We start from the raw sequence: 21,180 nt of genomic DNA, 5'->3' as shown, positions 1-21,180 counted from the left end.
CCCAGGTCAAGATCCTTAACTTAATCACATCTGTAAAGTCCCATTGACAATATAAATTATATATACAAGTTTCAGGGATTAAGATGTGAGCATTTGTGGAGGACAATTATTTGGCCTACCATCAACCTCATGTGTTGAAGATTTTTTTTCAAATTTAGGTAAACTAAGGCAATAGAATTCGATAGAAGGCTTTTTGGAACTAGTGTAATACTCTTGGTATGTTGGATTAATGAAACCTGTTAGTGCCCCAAGATGAATAGGACGTGATATAATGTGGGAACAGAAAGTAAACAATTTAGGATTTAGAACAGATAAATTGGGAAAATGCGTTAGCAAAGTGAGTAAGAATGGCTAGGCTATTTTTATGATTGTATGAAGGGAATTGATAAGACTTTGGCCAAGAGACCAATGATGAAATAGGATGTCAACAATGTATTGAATGTAAAATTGAGATAATAATAATACCTACACTTGTGAAAGAGAAACAAAAGATTAAGAAATAATTTATAAAAGGTATCAGGTACAAAGCAGTATTTAATTAAGTATAGTTGTACAATCTGTAATCATTTTACACGTTCTGTAACAACATTTTTATTGTTTTTATATCTACATAAATCTTAATTTTTAAAAAGAGCTATCAGAACTATTACAGCTATCATATTTACATTTAATGAAATAAAAGCATGTCACTGGACTTTAGATTTATGATTTGAAGTCAAGCTATGTCTAACTTCATATTTCTATTAAAAAAATTGAAGTACACTAATTGTAATGTTTTGAGAAAAGAATCATTACATGTGAGTTATTTAAATATCAGAAGCTGAATTATAAAAAATTTAAAGAATTTTTTGTAGGGAAAGCATATTTCAGTCATTTTGTCTCCAGATATGTATTAAGTAGACAGCAAAAAATATGCAAGGGAAATTTTAATGTTTTCAAAATGTTGACTCTAAAATACTTTAAAATACTTAATAATAGTATAATTGATAATGTTTTAATGTATTTTACATTGATATGGTTGCTGTTGTATTGTTTCTCTAATGTGTAAATATTCATAAAAAATATTTCAAATAAATCTGCTACAAAGTGGGCTCTAAACAAAAATTAACAATTCTTAGCCTCATAATTAAACTTAATAATATTAACAGAAAATATCTTAAATTGAAGTAAGGAATGTTTTAGATGAGAAGATCAAGTTAAAAAGGAAAAAAAGAGAAAACAAATAAAATGTTTTGCCTTTGTATGTATTCTGATTTTTTGAGGAAAATGAAAACCAAATATTTAAAAGTAGGGGGGAATTTCTACACAGTAGCTGCTATGAGCCTAATTTTTTCCAAATTTTTTTCTTTTTTTCATTCTTTTTTTTTCTTTGCCATGGGAGTAGCAACATTAGTATGAAAACACTTACATGCATACATACACTGTATTTTACAGAGATACAGTAAAAGTGTTTGATAGACTATCACAAAAGCCACGTCTCTTTCCTTTATCTCAGTTTTGATGTTTGATATACCTCTCAGTACTTGATGTTTGTATACCTCTTTTCATCAGGTTTCTGGTTTTAGTTCTAAATTTTGTTTGTTTGTTTTAGGGATTTTTTTTTTGTTTTTTGTGGATGTGGTAGGGATCACATTACACTATAATTTTACTACTTAGAGTTAATATCTCACCACTTCACTCAAAGTATAGGATGCTTGTCATGATGTAACCCATTTACCTCTCATCTGTGTGCTTTTATTTCCATATGCCTTCTATCTATCTACTTAATGTAATGCACAATGTAGTTTTGCTTTGATTAGTTATGATTTTAAAAAAATAAAGAGGAAAACGATAGTATTTTATATTTAACTCAATATTATTGAGTTATTATTCTTATTATTTCCAGTGCTTGGAATTTATTCCTGTATAGCTGAGATTCAATCGACTGTCAGTTCCCTTCAAATTGAAGAAATTCCTTTAACATTTCTTCTAGTGTAGGCCTGGTGCTGCTGAATTCTCTCAGACTTTATATTTTCTGAAAATACACGAATTTCAGTCTCATATTTAAAGCAAGTTTGTGGGGCTTTTTTGGTTATGTAATAGGGAAGAACAAATCTGACTCCATATTGGATCTGTGTCTTTTGCTTTAACTTTTGTATTCTGTGGCTTTTGCTTAGTCTTGCAAGCTCAGCACACAGGCAAGTTAATCATTAAAGGAATGTTGCCTATAGCTTGAAATATACATAATAGCCCCTTTCTGGGAAGCCTGCCTCCCATGCTTGAGACTTAAGCTAAAATACTTTACATAGATTTACAGGAATATTGTGACAAGACCCATGACAAACTGCTGAAAGAACAAGGAAATTAACACATCCCCTCCAAGGTCTGGCCAGCACCAGGAAGTCTATTACCTTTTGACCTTACTTCCTCCCACCTCCCCCTCTTTGTAGCATAAAAGAAACTAGCATTCAAACCCAGACAAGATGGTTCTTTAGAACATTAGTCCACCATCTTCTTAGTTTGCTGGCTTTCCGAAGAGTTGCTGTTCCTTTCCCTAACACCTTGTTTCTCAACTTATTGGCTTGTCATGCAGTGAATGGTATGAGCTTATACTCATTAACAGTTGAATGTAGAATCTGGGATTGAAATTTTTTTCAGCATTTTCAAAATGTTGATTTATTGTCATTTGACCACCATGTCCCTGATGAAAATTAAGCCATCTTTCTTATCATGGTTGCCATTTATGTAGTGCTGCATTTTTCTCTTGCTACCTTCAAGATCTTTCCTTTTTCATCTGTGGTTATCATTAGTTTGACTACTATATTATAAATGTGTTTTTTCTATTTTTCTTTTCTTTGTTTTCTTTCTTTCTTGCTCTTTTCCTTTCATTTTTTTTTCTTTTTTTTAAATTCTGCTGGAGTTAACTGAGCTTCTTTTAACTGTAAGTTGATTTTTTTCACCAAAATGAAGAAATTTCCATCATTATTTCTTCATATATGTTTCTATGCATTTTTTACTTTCCTCTCTTTCTGGGAATCTAACTAAATATAAATTAAATGTTGCAGCAATATTTTTTTTTTCGTCTGTCTCCTAGAGTAATGCAAATAAAAGCAAAAATAAACAAATGGGACCTAATTAAACTTAAAAGCTTTTGCATAGCAAAGGAAACCATAAACAATAACAAAGACAACCTACCAACTGGAAGAAAATATTTGCAAATGATGCAACTGACAAGGGATTAATTTCCAAAATATATAAACAGCCCATACAGCTCAATATCAAAAGAAAAAAACTAACAACCCAATAAAAAAAGACAAATAACCCAATCAAAAAATGGACAGAAGAATTAAATAGACATTTTTCCAAAGAAGACATACACATAGCCAACAGGCACATGAAAAGATGCTCAGTGTCACTAATTATTAGAGAAATGCAAATCAAAATTACAGTGAAGTATAACCTCACACCAGTCAGAATGGCCAACCTCAAAAAGTCTACAAATGATAAATGCTGGAGAGGATGTGGAGAACAGGGAACCCTCATACACTGTTGGTGGGAATGTAAATCAGTGTTGTCACTATGGAGAACAATATGAAGGTTCTTTAAAAAACTAAAAAGAGAGTTACCATATGATCCTGCAATCGCAATCCTGGGCATATATCCAGAGAAAATCATAATTTGAAAATATACTTGCTCCCCAATGTTGATAGCAGCACTATTTACAATAGCCAAGACAAGGAAGCAACTTAAATGTCCATTGACAGATAAATGGATAAAGAAGATGTGGTATAAATACACAATGAAATACTACTCAGCCATGAAAAATAATGGATATTACAATTTGCAGCAAAATAGATGGACCTAAAGTTTATCATACTATGTGAAGTAAATCAGACAGAGAAAGACAAATATCATATGATATCACATATGTGGAGTCTAAAAAAAATGATACAAATGAACTTACTTACAAAACAGAAACAGACACATAGACTTAGACAACGTACCTATAGTTACCAATGAGGAAAGGCTTGGGGGGGTAAATTAGAAGTTTGGGATTAACATATACATATTACTATATATAAAATAGATAACCAACAAGGACCTACTGAATAGCACAGTGAACTCTATTCAATATTCTTTAACAACATATATGGGAAAATAATAAATATATGTATATATTTAACTGAATCACTTTGCTGTACACCTGAAACTAACACAACATTGTAAATCAACTATACTTCAATAAAAAGATATATATAAATAAAGCATGAATTACAAAAAAAGAACTATATATATACACATACACTAAATGAACTGATATTGTCCCATAGAAATATAAGACTCTGGGTTTAAAAAAAAAAAGTTTTTTCTTCATTCCTCAGATCCAATTATATCTATAAGTCTTTACTCAAATTCAGTAAACATTTCTACTGTCCTCCTGAGCCATTATAGTCATATACTTATTTTAAGTTTTATTTCAGTTACCGTAATTTTTAATTTTAAAATTTTCATTTACTTCACAAAAATCTGCAAATATTTAATAACTGCAATCAACCAAGATTTCCTGAAATAGGTAAGTGAATAAAAAAACTGTTTATGTATGTTCCATACAATAGAACACTATATAGTGATAAAAAAGTATTAGCTATCAGACCACAGAAAGACATGGAGGACCAAAAATGCATACTGCTAAGTGAAAGAAGCCAGTTCAAAAACTAGAGCAAAATGTATGATTTCATCTATATGGCATTCTAGAAAAGGACAAACTATAGAGACAGTAAAAAGATCAGTGGTTGCCAGGGGTTTGGAGATAGAGGGGAGAAGGGGTGAATAGTTGCAATACAAGGAATTTTAGGGCAGTGAAACTGTGAAACTACTCTTTATGAGACTACAATGGTGGATAGATGAAATTATGCATTTGTCAAGAACCATAGAACTGTAGGACACAAAGGGTGAATCCTAATGCAAACCATGGACTTTAGTAAAAATAGTGTATCAATATTGGTTCAACAATTTTAACAAATGTACTACAATAATGCAAGACATTGAACATAGGGGAAACTGCAAGAGAGGAGAGGGCATATATGGAAACTTGCTGTACTATATGCTCAAATTTTCTGTAAAATTAAAACTGCTCTAAAAATAGTCTATTATTAATATAAAAATATTTTCATAATATCTTTTATTTAGAGTTTTCATGTGTTTATTATGAATATATATTTCAAGTATTTCAGTATATTTATAATAGTTTAAATTCACACCAATTTCAACATATGGGTTACTATGCCATCAGTTTCTTAACTCTTTTTCTTTGACTATGGGCCCTAGTTTCCACATGTCTAATATTTGATTTTATACTAGTTAGTGTGGATTTGTAGAGCCTCTGGATTCTGTTATTTTCTTTTTTTTTTTTCCTTAACTTTTTATTTTATATTGAAGTATACCCAATTAACAATGTTGTGATAGTTTCAGGTGAACAACAAAGTGACTTAGCCATACATATACATGTATCCATTCGCTCCTGACTTCCCTCCCATTCAGGCTGCCACATAACACTGAGCAGAGTTCCCTGTGCTATACAGTAGGTCCCTGTTGGGTATTATTTTTAAATATAGTAGTGCATATACATCACTTCTTTTATTCTTTGTTTTTCAATATAACATTTATTTATTTATTTTTTAACATCTTTATTGGAGTATAATTGCTTTACATTGTTGTGTTAATTGCCACTGTATAACAATGTGAATCAGTTATATGTATACATATATCTCCCTATCCCCTCCCTCTTGCGTATCCCTCCCACATTCCCTATCCCACCCTTCTAGGTGGTCACAAAGCACCGAGCTTGTCTCCCTGTGCTACACAGCTGCTCCCCACTAGCTATCTATTTTATATTTGGTAGTGTATATATGTCTAATGCCACTGTATCACTTCATCCCAGCTTACCCTTCCCACTCCTTGTGTCCTCAAGTCCATTCTTTACATCTGCACCTTGATTCCTGTCCTGCCCCTAGGTTCTTCAGAACCATTTTTTATTTTTAGAACCATTTTTTTAGATTCCATATATATGTGTTAGCATACAGTATTTGTTTTTCTCTTTCTGACTTACTTCACTCTGTTAGCATACGGCATTTGTTTTTCTCTTTCTGACTTACTTCACTCTGTATGACAGACTCTATGTCCATCCACCTCGCTACAAATAAATCAATTTCCCTTTTTTATGGTTGAATAATATTCCATTGTATATATGTGCCACATCTTCTTTATCCATTCATCTGTCGATGGAGACTTAGATTGCTTCCATGTCCTGGCTATTGTAAATAGTGCTGCAATGAAGATTGTGGTACATGACTCTTTTTGAATTATGGTTTTCTCAGGGTATGTGCCCAGTAGTGGGATTGCTGGGTGGTATGGTAGTTCTATTTTTAGTTTTTTAAGGAACCTCCATACTGTTCTCCATAGTGGCTGTATCAATTTACATTCCCACCAACAGTGCAAGAGGGATCCCTTTTCTCCACACCCTCTCCAGCATTTATTGTTTGCAGATGTTTTGATGATAGCCATCTGACCAGTGTGAGGTGATACCTCATTGTGGTTTTGATATGCATTTCTCTAATGATTAGTGATGTTGAGCATCCTTTCATGTGTTTGCTGGTAATCTGTGTATCTTCTTGGGAGAAATGTCTATTTAGGTCTTCTGCACATTTCTGGATTGGGTTGTTTGTTTTTTTGATATTGAGCTGCATGAGCTGCTTGTATATTTTGGAGATTAATGCTTGTCAGTTGTTTCATTTGCAAATATTTACTCCCATTCTGAGGGTTGTCTTTTTGTCTTGTTTATAGTTTTCTTTGCTGTGCAAAAGCTTTTAAGTTTCATTAGGTACCATTTGTTTATTTTTTTTTTTATTTCCATTTCTCTAGGAGGTGGGTTAAAAAGTATCTTGCTGCGATTGATGTCAAAGAGTGTTCTGCCTAGGTTTTCCTCTAAGGGTTTTATAGTGTGTGGCCTTACATTCAGGTCTTTGATCTATTTTGAGTTTATTTTTGTATAGGGTGTTACTGAGTGCTCTAATTTCATTCTTTACATGTAGCTGTCTAGTTTTCCAAGCACCACTTACTGAAGAGGCTGTCTTTTCTCCATTGTATATTCTTGCATCCTTTATCAAAAATAAGGTGACAATATGTGGTGGGTTTATCTCTGGGCTTTCTATCCTGTTCCATTGATCTATATTTCTGTTTTTGTGGCAGTACCATACTGTCTTGATTACTGTAGCTTTGCAGTATAGTCTGAAGTCAGGGAGCCTGATTCCTCCAGCTCCTTTTTTCTTTCTCAAGATTGCTTTGGCTATTCGGTGTCTTTTGTATTTCCATACAAATTGTGAAATTTTTTGTTCTAGTTCTGTGAAAAATGCCATTGGTAGTTTGATAGGGATTGCATTGAATCTGTAGATTGCTTTGGGTAGTATAGTCATTTTCACAATGTTGATTCTTCGAATCCAAGAACATGGTATATCTCTCCATCTGTTTGTGTCATCTTTGATTTCTTTCATCAGTGTCTTATAATTTTCTGAGTACAGGTCTTTTACCTCCTTAGGTAGGGTTATTCCCAGGTATTTTATTCTTTCTGTTTCAATGGTTAATTGGATTGTTTCCTGAATTTCTCTTTCAGAATTTTCATCATTAGTTTATAGGAATGCAAGAGATTTCTGTGCATTAAATTTGTATCTGGCTACTTTACCACATTCATTGATTAGCTTTAGTACTTTTCTGGTAGCATCGTTAGGATTCTCTAGGTATAGTATCATGTCACCTGCAAACAGTGACAGTGTTACTTCTTGTCCAATTTGGATTCCTTTTATTTATTTTTCTTCTCTGATTGCTGTGGCTAAAACTGCCAAAACTATGTTGAATAATAGTGGTGAGAGTGGGCAACCTTGTCTTGTTCCTGATATTAGTGGAAATGGTTTCATTTTTTCACCATTGAGAATGATGTTGGCTGTGGGTTTGTCATATATGGCTTTTATTATGTTGAGGTAAGTTCCCTCTATGCCTACTTTCTGGAGGGTTTTTATCATAAATGGGAGTTGAATTTTGTCAAAAGCTTTTTCTGCATCTATTGAGAATATCTAATGGTTTTTATTCTTCAGTTCGTTAATATGGTGCATCACATTGATTGATTTGTGTATATTGAAGAATCCTTGCATTCCTGGGATAAACCCCACTTGATCATGGTGTATGATTTGTTTAATGTGCTGCTGGATTCTGTTTGCTAGTATTTTGTTGAGGATTTTTGCATCTATGTTCATCAATGATATTGGCCTGTAGTTTTCTTTCTTTGTGTCATCTTATTCTGGTCTTGGAGACTACAAACTGTATTTTTTTCATTAACAATAAATAGAGAAATTCTTCCAGTATTATATTTTGCTGAGTGTTTGAAAGTGAATAACTAATTTCATCTTCTTTGTATTACTCTCTTCTTTTTCTTTCTGAATTTTGGAGAATATAATCTCATTTTGTCTTTTCCCCCCGTATTTTATTTTAAATTCACTGCCCAGAAACCATTCTGCACCTGCCCTTTGATTTACACTTTTAGAGCACAGTCTGAGTCTCTGAAGCCAGTCTTTGAAGAGATCATTCAAGGCGCAGAGTGCAGGAGGGCTAGGTAGTTAAAGAAAACCAATAAAGATCTTTGTGTTAGTTCTTATCCATTTCTAATTTATATGGTAAAATTTGACAACTAAAGTAATCCTAGTTTGACATATTCAAAACTTGTCATAAAAATATCTGTCTCATAAGGTTTACCCTAGTAAAGAAGAATTGTAAGCCAGTAAAATTATTGGATCCCTTCTCCTGTGGATGCAAAAAATCATCAAGTTTATTGAGGAAATATTACTTCATTATTATTACTTCTCTAATCTTAATCTTTTAATGAATAGTGAATAATATTGAGTTCTATATTGGCAACATAAAATGTTAAAATTTCAACACAATTTTCAGTTTTTAGGTTCAGTTTATTTCAATATAATGAAGATGTGCCAAGAGAAAGGCATTGAAGTTCACATTAAAATTTGCAACTCTTTTTTATTTAAACCTGGACAAATTTTATCAGAACAATTAATTATATATTTCATCTGGCAGGACATAAAGGTTATGGAGGAAGGAAAAAATTAAAAAATAATATTTAAATTAAGAACTCTGGTCAAGGTATTATTTAATAATCAACATATATGAAAATGACTTTCAAGTAAGTAAAAGGTAATACTCACAAATATTAAAATGATTGAATTATATTTTAATCCACTTAATTTATTTTCTTCTTTATTGCAATTGCCTCAAAATATGTAAATAATTATTCATATCAAATATGAGGGTGTGAACTTGGTTAAACCCAGTAATTTCAAAGGACAAATACCATGCTTAATTGATCTTACTCTAATATACTTTGAGTTCAGTGCGATGCTATGACCTTCAACTATAGTCTTGTGGCTGTTCCCTATTATCACTTTGAGGCACTAGATTAAAACATGACCTTTAACAATTACCAAAAGAGATCATCTGTGTTTTCTCTATTCAAAGAGTTATGGGTTCTTTTAACCTTTTGAAGAGAACTTTTATTCATCCGGTGTTATTTAAAAACCCAAATGACTTTTTGAGACCCTTTTAATTCTAAAGAGGGGAGATATTTAAAGAAGGACAAGGTAAGTATTAAAATTAAACATTTGGTAATCAGTATATAGACTCTTGCCTGTGATGTATTCAAAAGCATGTGAACATTCAGTGTTACTGCAAATTGATGTCAACCCTTCTGAGAGAACCAAAAGCCCTGCGAATCTGTTGAGCTTCTGAATATTACTGAAGAAGCCTCTGGTGAAATGTTCGAATCACAGTCTGTCAGAGAGTGTATAGAAGCAAAATTCTTGAAGTTTTACATTTTACATAAATATTCAGACTTTTATTTAACATTTCCAAGAGATTGATAAACAGTGTGAGAAAAATTATGATACTGAGAACATGGATTCCATCAGAAATTAATTGGAGAGAATTGTGTAACTTTAGTAAGGAGCCAGTCTATATATTAGGGTAAATTTTATCTTGCCTGCAATTTAAAGTAGAGAAGGATTGTAGATTGACAGAAAGAAGATGAGTTTCCTAAAATAAGATGAAGTATATATAAAGTGTCTTAAAGACCTGAGAGGGAAAATTATATGGAAAATTTATCCCTTATTTTTGCCTATGTGTAACACATGAAACTGTGTTAGCTGTCCTAAATAACATAGCAAAATAAGATTAAGGAATACATTAACACAAAGTGAATAAAGTTTTAAAATATGTGGATGAGCAAATAAATACAATATTCTGTGCATACAAAAAGAATAACAATTTCAGGCACAAGTTATTTAAGTATAAAAACACTAAATAGAAAAAACAAAACAAAAACAAAAACACACACACATTGTGCTCTGATAAGAGGTGTAGATTTTTAGGAAATTATTATGTATAATAATGTATATACTAAATGGCATAGGAACTAAATATATAAAAGGAAACTTTAGAAATGCAAGAAAATTTTGGTAAACATTTCTAAGAATTTGATAGACCCACACATTGGGGCTTGCCCCAAGGATAAATGCCATTAAACCACACACACATACATGCACACAAATTTACCCAGTGTAACTCCTTTTTTCCAAGTTTCAACTTTCTTTCTTCCCCACTTGGTTGTTATTCAGTGACTTTAGATAGTCACTGATTTTTTGTCCAGAGTTTGGAGCTGTTACTTGCAAAAGGGCTAAAGTTGCCTTGCTCTGGTGAAGTTTTAATAATACTGACTGGTAATTTTTAGTAATATTAAAGATAATAATTGTATATTTATACATGACATGCTAAATAATGTCCTAAGCATTTTATGTACATTGATTTCCATTTGACAGTTTGATTTCCTTACTCCTTTGTTTTACTATTATATTTAAAAAGATAGAAATTACAAATTTTAATCATAACTAAAAAATCAAAATAAAACTCATAAGAATGACTTACATCATGAATATAAATATATATTTTATAGTGAGTCTAGCTTTACTAGTGAAACAGTTTTAAAGTAAATCTATAAGATGAAAGTGCCAGTTATAAAGTTAATGACTCAATATGTAGTAAACAAATGTCTTGAAATACATAGCTTCTAAAATGTTTTAATTTCAAGGAATAATATATGTTATATATTAGACTGTATATTAGATTATTATTTAAAATTTAAATTGTTATGGCATAGGACTACAGGGGATATTATAAGAAACACTGAAAATGTTGACTACTGAAAAAACACAGTTGCTTATGTTTTGGTCAAAAGCACATAAGTTCCTGAATTTAAATTTTTTTCAGTATTAGCTTCGTTCAGGTGATAAAATTTATTGAATGCTGGTTTAAATTATTTAAATTTGTTTTTTACATAAACTTTACCCGTAATTTTTCCAACTAGGGTATGGTTATCCTTTCTTTGATTTTAATACTATGTAGAATAAAAAATATGTAGAGATGTGCAGATATAACTTACAATGGTGGAGACCATGTAATTTATCATCTAAACTGGGACACTTGAGAGTGAGGGTATTACTATCAATCATTGCTCTGGGACATAGGAGAAAGCTACAACTATAGGTAAAACAAAGACACTTGGACCTGCAGCCATGAAGGCTTAAATACAACTGATATAAGCATTCTGTAAGTGAGGTACTATTTCTTAATATTACCATTTAAAAAAATGAGTATTTTTTGTTTTTTCCTTTTCCATTAATTCTTTGATTCCTTTTTTCCCTCAGTTCAATCAGGGATAAAACCCATATAGATTCCAAGGATGAACTCTGCTCAAGGACTTCTTTTTTTTTTTGGTCTAATTTTCACATTGTGGATATAATTCAGACTTTCTTCATTTTTCACCTACATTATGGTTACATGTTCTGAACTTGTCTGCAACTGTTGACCTCTAGTGCAGTCTCCACACTTTTTTTTTAAATATGTATTTTTAAATTTATTTTTATTTTTGGCTGTGTCATGTCTTAGTTGTGGCATGCATGATCTTCACTGCGGCATGCAGGATATTTTCATTGTGGCGCACAGGCTTCTCTCTAGTTGTAGCACATGGGTTTTATCTTCTTTAGTTGTGGTGTGTAGGCTCCAGGGCACGTGGGCTCTGGAGTTGTGGTGCATGGGCTCTGGAATTGTGGTGCATAGGCTCAGTAGTTGTGGCCCACAGGCTTACTTGTCCCGTGGCATGTGGGATCTTAGCTCCCTGACCAGTGATAGAATCTGCGTCCCTTGAATTGCAGGATGGATTCTTTACCATTGGACCACCAGGTAAGTCCCTGCACACTTTTTAAACTTAAATATCTCTCATTAAATGCATAGAAAAAAATCTCTAGTTACCATGAAATGCTAGTCCTTTCCTAGTTTTATTTTTGTCTGTATTTTATTCATCTCTCTCTCTGGACTCATAATGTTTTTGCACTCTCTTCTCCAGCGAAACACACTTCCCCCATTGGTTCATGAGAAATTCCTGTGTATACTTATTCTGCTAGGAAAATACTTGCTCTCCTTATTACCTGGTAAACATATGTTTCTATTTGAAAATGTAGTTCAAATTTTGACTGCTCTATCATGATTTTCTTGACTTCTAAATGTATGACATGTTTATTCATGGATTAATAAACACTGCATGTTTATTAATGTTTCTTGACACACATAAACATGTTTTTTAAACAGTATTTATATTTATGAATTAGAACCACAAAACCTTAAACTTGATGATATGAAGCATATCTTCCTCATTTTATATACCTATTGTCTCTTTCAGTACCATTTACTATTTTAAAACATTTTTTCTTCCAATTTTATTGAGATATAATTTATATACAGCACTGTATAAGTTTAAGTTGAACAGCATAATGATTTGATTTATATACATCAAGAAACGATTACCACAGTAAGCTGAGTGAACATCAATCATCTCATATATACACAAAATTTAATGAATCGAAAAAAAGTTTCTTTGTGATAAGAACACTTAGGATTTACTCTCTTAATAACTTTTGTATATAACATACAACAGTTTTAGTTATAATGTTGTACATTACATCCCTAGTACTTATTTATCTTATAACAAAGTTATACCTTTTGACCACCTTCATCAATTTCCCTTCCTCCCCGCCCCCACCTCTGGTAACCACAAATGTGATCTCTTTTTCTATGAGTGTGTTTGATTGTTTTTGAAGTATAATTGACCTGCAACATTTTGTCATTCCTGGTGCACAACATAGTAATCTATATTTCTACACATTAAAAATGATCACCAGATAAGTATAGTTTACCATCTGTCACCATATAAAGATGTTACATTATTATTGACTATATTTGTCACACTGTACATTTCACACCTGTGACTCACTTATTTTGTTTCAGGACGTTTGTACCTCTTAATTCTCTTCACCTATTTCTCTCATCTTCTTACCTGCCCTCCCCTCTGGAAACCACCTGTTTGTTCTCTGTATCTATGACTCTGTTTCTGTTTATTTATGTTTGTTCATTTGTTTTTCTTTATATATTCCACATATAAATGATATCATACAGTATTTGTCTTTCTCCTGTATGACTTATTTCACTTCACATAATTCCCTCTAGGTCCACCCATGTTGTCCCAAAAGGTGAGATTTCATTCTCTTTTATGGCTAATATTTCATTGCATATATTATCTTCTTTATCTGCATCTTCTTTATCCATTCATCTTTCAGTTGGCACCTAGTTTGCTTCCATATCTTGGCTATTGTAAATAATACTGCAATGAACATAGGGGTGTGTATATCTATTTGAATCAGTGTTTTCATTTCCTTCAGATAAATGCCTAGGTGAAGAATGGCTGGGTTGTACAGTAGTTTTATTTTTAATTATTTGGTGAAACTTGATACTGTTTTCCATAGTGGCTGTACCATTTCATATTCCCACCAACAGTGCCTTGAGGGTTCCCTTTTCTCCACATCCTCACCAACACTTGTTATTTATTGTCTTTTGTAATAATAGCCATTCTGACAGGTGTTATCTGGTAGGTGTGAGGTTATATCTCATTGTGGATTTGATTTGCATTTCCCTGATGACTAGCCATGTTGATCATCTGCATGTCTTCTCTAGAATAATGTCTGTTCAGTTTCTCTGTTCATTTTTTAATTGGGTTATTTGTTCTTTTTGATGTCAAGTTGTAGAAATCCTCTGATTATTTTGACTATTAACACCTTATCAAATATATCAGTTGCAAATATTTTCAAATATTCAGTAAGTGGTCCTTTTTTTATAGTTTCCTTTGCTGGGAAAAAGCTTTTGTAATTTCTTGTAGTCACATTTGTTTATTTTTGCTTTTATTTCCCTTCCCTGAGCACACATATCCAAAAAATATTACTAAGACTGATGTCAAAGTGTGTATGGCTTAAGTTTTCTTCTAAAAGTTTCATGGTTTCAGGGTTTACATTTAGTTTGTTAATTCATTTTGAGTTTATGCTTGTATAAGGTGTGAGAAAGCAGTTCAGTTTGATTCTTTTGCATGTAACTATCCAGTTTCCTCTACATTATTTATTGAAAAAGCTGTCTTTTTCCAATTGTATATTCTTGCCACCTTTGTCATAGATTAATTGACTATACAAGCATAGGTCCCTTTCTTGGCTCTCTATTCTGTTTCACTGATCTATGTGTCCATTTTTGTGTCAGTACCATACTGTTTTGAATACTGTATCTTTATAGTATAGTTTGAAATCAGGATTGTGATACCACTAGCTTTGTTCTTCTTTCTCAAGATTGTTTTAGTTATTCAGAGTCTTTTGAGTTTCCATACAAATTTTAGAATTATTTATTCTAGTTCTGTGAAAAATACCACTGTTTTTTGATAGAGAGTTCATTAAATCTGTGGGTACTATTGCCCTGTGTACTGTGGTCATTTTAACAATATTAATTCTTGCAATCCACGAGAGCAAGATACCTTTCCATCTGTTTGTGTCATCTTTCTTTCATCACTGTCTTATAGTTTCCCAAGTACAGATCTTGTATCTCCTTAGATTTATTCCTAGGTATTTTATTCTTTTTGGCACAGTTGTAAATGGAATTGTTTTCTTAATGTCTTTTTCTGATACTTCCTTGTTAGTGCATACAAACACAACAGATTTCTATTATATTAATTTTTTATCCTGCAACTTTACTGAATTCATTTATGAGTTGCAGTGGCTTTTTGGTGACATCTTTAGGATTTTCTGTGTATCTGCAAACAGTGACAGTTTTACTTCTTCCTTTCCAACTTGGATTCCTTTTATTTCTTTTTCTTGTCTGATTGATGTGGCTAGGATTTCCACAACTTGTTAAATAATAGTGGTGAGAGTGGGCATCCTTGTCTTATTCCTAATCTTAGAGGAAGGAAATGTTTTCAGGTTTTTAACAATGAGTATGATGTTAGCTGTGGGCTTGTCATTGATGGCCTTTATTAGGTTGAGGTATGTTCCCTCTATACCCACTTTGTTGAGAGCTTTTAACATGTTGAATGTTAAATTTGGTTAACAGATGTTTTATTGAGATGATTATATAATTTTTGTTCTTCAATTTGTTAATTTGGTGTATCACATTGACTGATTTGCAGGTATTGAACAATTCTTGCACCGTTGGGATAAATACCACTTGATCATGTTGTCTGATACTTTTAATGTACTGTTGACTTCTATTTGCCAATTTTTTTTTTTTTTTGAGAATTTTTGCACAAATGTTTATCAGTGATATTGGCCAATTATGTGCTTTTTTGTGACACCTTTGTCCAGTTTTGTTTAAGGATAATGCAGTTTTCATAAAATAAGTTCTGAAGCACTTCTTCCTCTGCAATTTTTTTGGAATCATTTGAGAAGGATAGGTGTGAGTTCTTCTTTAAATGTTTCATAGAATTCACCTATGAAGCCATCTGATCCTGAATTTTTGTTTGCTGAGAGTTATTTTCATTTCTGATTGAATTTCATTACTGGTAAATAATCTGTTCATATTTTTTTATATCTTCCTGATGCAGTCTTGGAAGATTGTATACATTTCTAGGAATTTGTCTATTTTTTATAGGTTGTCCATTTTATCGGTGTATAATTATTCACTGTAATCTCTTATGATCCTTTGTATTTCTGTGATGTCAAGTGTAACTTCCTTTTTCACTTCTGAGTGTATTTATTTGGGCCCTCTCTCTTTTTTTCTTGATGAGTCTAGTTAAAGGTTTGTCAATTTTGTTTACCTTTTCAAAGAACCAGTTTGCAGTTTCATTGATATTTTCTATACTCTTGTGGTTGGAAAAGATGCTTGTTACAATTTCAATCTTCATAAATTTATTGAGATTTGTTTTGTAGCCTGGTGTGTTATTTATCCTGGAAAATGTTCCATGTGACTTGAAAAAAAATGTGTATTCTGCTCCTTTAGTTGAATGTTTTGTTTAAACCAAATGTTTCCTTATTGATTTTCTATCTGGGTGATTTGTCTATTGATGTTAGTGGAGTACTAAAGTCCCCTACTATTATTGTCAATTTCTGCCTTTATTTCTGTTAATATTTGCTTTATATATTCCAGTGCTGCTATATTGGGTACATACAATTTTTATTGGTTATATCTTCTTCTCGGGTTGATCCCTTTATCATTATGTAATGTCCTTCTTTGTCTCTTCTTACAGTCTTTGTTTTAAAATCTAGTTTGTCTGACATAAGTATTGCTACCTGGCTTTCTTTTTGTTCCCATTAACACAGAATATCTTTTTTCATTCCCTATTTTCAGTCTGTGAATGTCTTTACATCTGAAGTGAGACTCTTTTGCACAGCATATATATGGGTCTTGTTTGTGTATCCATTCCACCACTTTGTCTTTTGATTGAAACACTCAGTCCATTTACATTTAAAGTAATTATTGATAGGTATGTTGTTATTGTCATTTTGCTAATGTTTTGGGGTTATTTTGCAGTTCTTTCTTTCCTTTTCTTCTTTTGCTTGCTTCCTTTGTGATTGATAACTACCTTCAATGTTGTGTTTGGATTCTTTTCTCTTTTTTGTGTATTCATTATACATTTTTTTGATTTGTGGATACCACGAGGTTTACATATATATAGGTATGTGTATATATACACACCTATACATAGCAACTTAAAAATATATGTGTGTATACATAATAAAATATATATATAATGAATATATATGTACATACAGTTTACATATAACTGTGTGTATATATATATATATATATATATATATATATATATATATATATATATATATATATACACATAGCAACTTAAATATATATGTGTGTGTGTATATATATACATATATATATTAAGTTGTTGGTCTCTTAAGCTTGAATGCATTTTAACAAATATGCATTTTACTCCCCCACACACTTTAATATTTTTAACATCATATTTTTTGTTTTTGTTTTGTCTATCCCTTAACTACTTATTGCAGATATAGATGATTTTACTCCTCTTGTCTTTTAACTTTTCTACTAGCATTATAAGCAATTGATCTACTACCTTTACTGTATATTTGCCTTTCCCAATGAGACTTTTTTTTTGGTAATTTTCATATTTCTAGTTGTGACCTTTTCTTTTCTGCTTATAGAAGTTCCTTTAACCTTTCTTACAAAGCTCTTATAGTGGTGCTAAATTTTTTTAGCTTTTACTTGTATGTAAAATTTTTTATCTCATCTTTCAAATCTGAATGATAGACTTGCTGGTAGAGTATTCTTTGTTGCAGATATTTTCCTTTCATCACTTTAAATATATAGTACCACTCCATTCTGACCTGCAGAATTTTTGCTGAAAAGTTACCTGGGAGCCTCATGGGAGTTCCTAAGTATATAGCTTGTTGCTTTTCCCTTGTTGCTTTTAATATTCTCTCTTTATCTTTAACTGTTGTCATTTTATTTACATTGCATCTTGGTGTGGTCCTCTTTGGGTTGATCATAACTGGGACTCTGTGCTCCCTTGACTTGGATGTCTGTTTCCTTTCTCAGGTTAGGGAAGTTTTTGCTATTATGTCCTCAAAAATGTTCTCTGTCCCTTTCACTCTCTCTTCTTCTTTTGGGACTCCTATAATGTGAATATTAGTACAACTGATGTTTTCCAGGTGGTCTCTGAAACTGTCTTCATTTTTTTTAATTCTTTTTTCTTCTTTCTGTTCAACTTCAGTGATTTCTACTACTTTTTCTTTCTGTTTGCTTGTTTGTTTCTCTGTATCATCTAATATACTGTTGATTCCTTCTAGTGTACATTTTATTTCAGTTATTGTATACTTCAGCTTTATTTTATTCTTCTTTATATTTTCTAGCTTTTTGTTAGAAACTTCTAACTTCTCACTGTGTTCATCTATTCTTCTCCCAAGTTCTTTGATCATCTTTATGATCATTACATTTAACTCTTTATCAAGTAGATCGATTATCTCCACTTTACTTAGTTCTTCCTCTGGGATTGTATCTTGTTCTTTCTTTTGGAACAATTTCCTCTGTCTCTTCATGTTATCTAATTATCTGCTTTTATTTCTATGTATTTGGTAGGTTAGCTACAATTCTTGATCTTGGAGAAGTGGCCTTATGTGGAAGACATTCTATGAGACTCAGCAGTGCATATAGTTCTGGTCACCAAAGTTATATGCTGTAGGGGTGCCCTCTATGTGGACTGTATGGGCCCTTCTGTTGTGTTGGGCTGACAAACATGGGTATGCTATCAGATGTGGCTAGTCCCTGGTCTGGTTGGTTGCCAGGCCCTGCTTATTCCAGAAGCTGCCAGCCACCGGTGGGTGGGGCTAGGTCTTGGCACAGTTAGCACCATGACCCAGAGAGTCCAAGTCCTGGTGCAGACCTGCTGGTGAGCATGGCTGGGTCATGAGACAGGTGGCTGCAGAGCCCCAGAAGGTCCTGAGTTAATGCTGTATTACTGATGGGCAGAGCTGTGTCTTAGGGTGACTGGCTGCAAGACTGCAGATCCTGGAGCTAGTGCTGACCCACTGGTTGGTTGCACCATGTTCTGGGCTCTCTGGTGGTTGGGGCCAGGTTTTGAGGCAGCTGAAGTCAAGGGGTTCCTAGGACAGCTGACCTACTAGTGGGTGGAACTGTGTCCTTGCTTGGCTACCTGTTTGGCCTGGGGTGTATCAGGACTGATTTTGACTGGCTAGTGGACAGGACTAGGTCCCAGGACTTATAAGCTAGTGGGAGAATTCCAAATGGCACTTGCCAACACCAGTGTCCTCGTGATAGAATAAACTTCCCAACGTGGCTGCTGGTAGCATGTATGTACTCAAGGTGAGTCCCAATGCCCTCCCACATCTCTGGGAATTTCTCCAAGATCAGTAGGTGTGTCCAATCTAGACTCTTTTCAAATTTCTGACTCTTTCCCAGGTCTCAAACATGTGAGATTTGTGTACATAAGATTAGAGTCTCTATTTCCTATAGCTCTTTGGCTCTCCTAAAGTGAGCCCTGCTGGCCTTCAAAGACAAGTGTTCTGGAGGCTCATTTTCCAGATGCAGGACCTGCAGGCTGGAGAACCTAATGTGGGGCTTAGAACCCTCACTTCTTGGGGAGAATCTCTGCAATGGTAATTATCCTCCTATTTGTGGATCACCTGCCCAGGGGTATGGATCTTGACTATACTGGGTCTCCACACCACCTACCTGTCTCATTGTGGTTCCTTCTTTATATCTTTAGTTGTAGAAGATCTTTTCTGTTAGTCTTCAGGTTGTTCTCATCTATTGTTTCTCTATAAATAGTTGTAATGTGTGCCTGTGGGAGGAGTCAGCTCAGAGTCTTCCTACTCTGTCATCTTAGTCACTCCTCTATTTTGTACCTTTTAGTAACTGATAGTCAACATTTAATGAAATAAGCAACACTGCTATAAAACTTTAATTCTTTAGTTGTTTACAGCTAAATTACCAGTGGCTTCACTTCTAGTCTGTTATAAAATTTCCATTTTCAAAGATTTATTTTGTTATTGAATTTGGAAATTTTACCTGACACTCTGTAAAATTTTAAAGCTAATACATTGGATTTTTCAAATTACATATTTTTGATCTTACATGAGCTTTAAAAATTCATTTTTTTTTTAAAAAAATCTTATTTTATTTAAGTGTCTAAACTAGTTCTAGGAACTGTGTGAACTAGCTATGTTATTTATTTATTATTTTTTATCAAAGCAGAAGTATGTCAATTGTTTAAATACAATTATTTTCAGCTAAAATTTCCCATTATAGAATATAGTAACTTTAAAAAGTATGATTTTAATATTTATGTTAAAGAATAAAACAAAACTTTCTTTAGTACATGGATTAACTTATTGGTATAATTAACTAATAATGAAAGTATAAATTACTCTGTGACACCTCATTATGGTTTTACTTTAAATATCTATTAAATTGCATATGAAGCATCAACCAAAAAAAGATTTTGTGAAATGAGGTGAAAACAATCCAAAGATAAATTAAGCTATTCCCCTTGATAAGCCAACATCCTTCAGTTATTTTATTGAATTTTGACCCATTTAAGTCATAGAATAAAGTAGACGCACAAGTTAAATGGATCTATATATAAGAAAATAGCCAATCAACAACTTTAACAAAGGGATGTGTCAAATTACCTAAAAATTATTCTACCCTTTTGCAAGCACTATCTTAAATAATTTGAGAATAGAGATGACATTTAAAACTAAGGGAGAAAATTGGAAAGAAAATTGTGTGAGGAAAGATGCATTTCCTTTTCTGATATTAAACACTATCATTTTTCTTAATTATTCTTGACATTTCACCCATTTCACCCATTTTTCCATGATCTCCTTTAGAGCACAATTTAAAAAAAAATAAGGCAGTTACTTTTCAGACCAAATTGTCCATTGCTGTTCTTTAATAAATTCACATTTTTTATCTTGATTCTATCCCTCATATATATGCAGATAGCATCACCTGTCTTATAAGCAGGTGTGTTTATTGCAGTGATCTCTGTAAACACATTATTGAAGATACAGTTAGTTTCTTATATTAAATGATGAAGCGAGACACTTACATATCTAGCATTTAGAACAACTAAGCTTTAGAGAATTAAAATTATATACTGTTTAGATGCTTACATTATAAATTTTGAATTTTAAAGAACATCAAAATTTATGCAAATTCTTGATTAAC

This window comes from Eubalaena glacialis, chromosome 16 (genome assembly GCF_028564815.1).
Source record: "Eubalaena glacialis isolate mEubGla1 chromosome 16, mEubGla1.1.hap2.+ XY, whole genome shotgun sequence".
Taxonomy (NCBI): Eukaryota; Metazoa; Chordata; class Mammalia; order Artiodactyla; family Balaenidae; genus Eubalaena; species Eubalaena glacialis.
Note: the sequence above shows the minus strand (reverse complement) of the source record.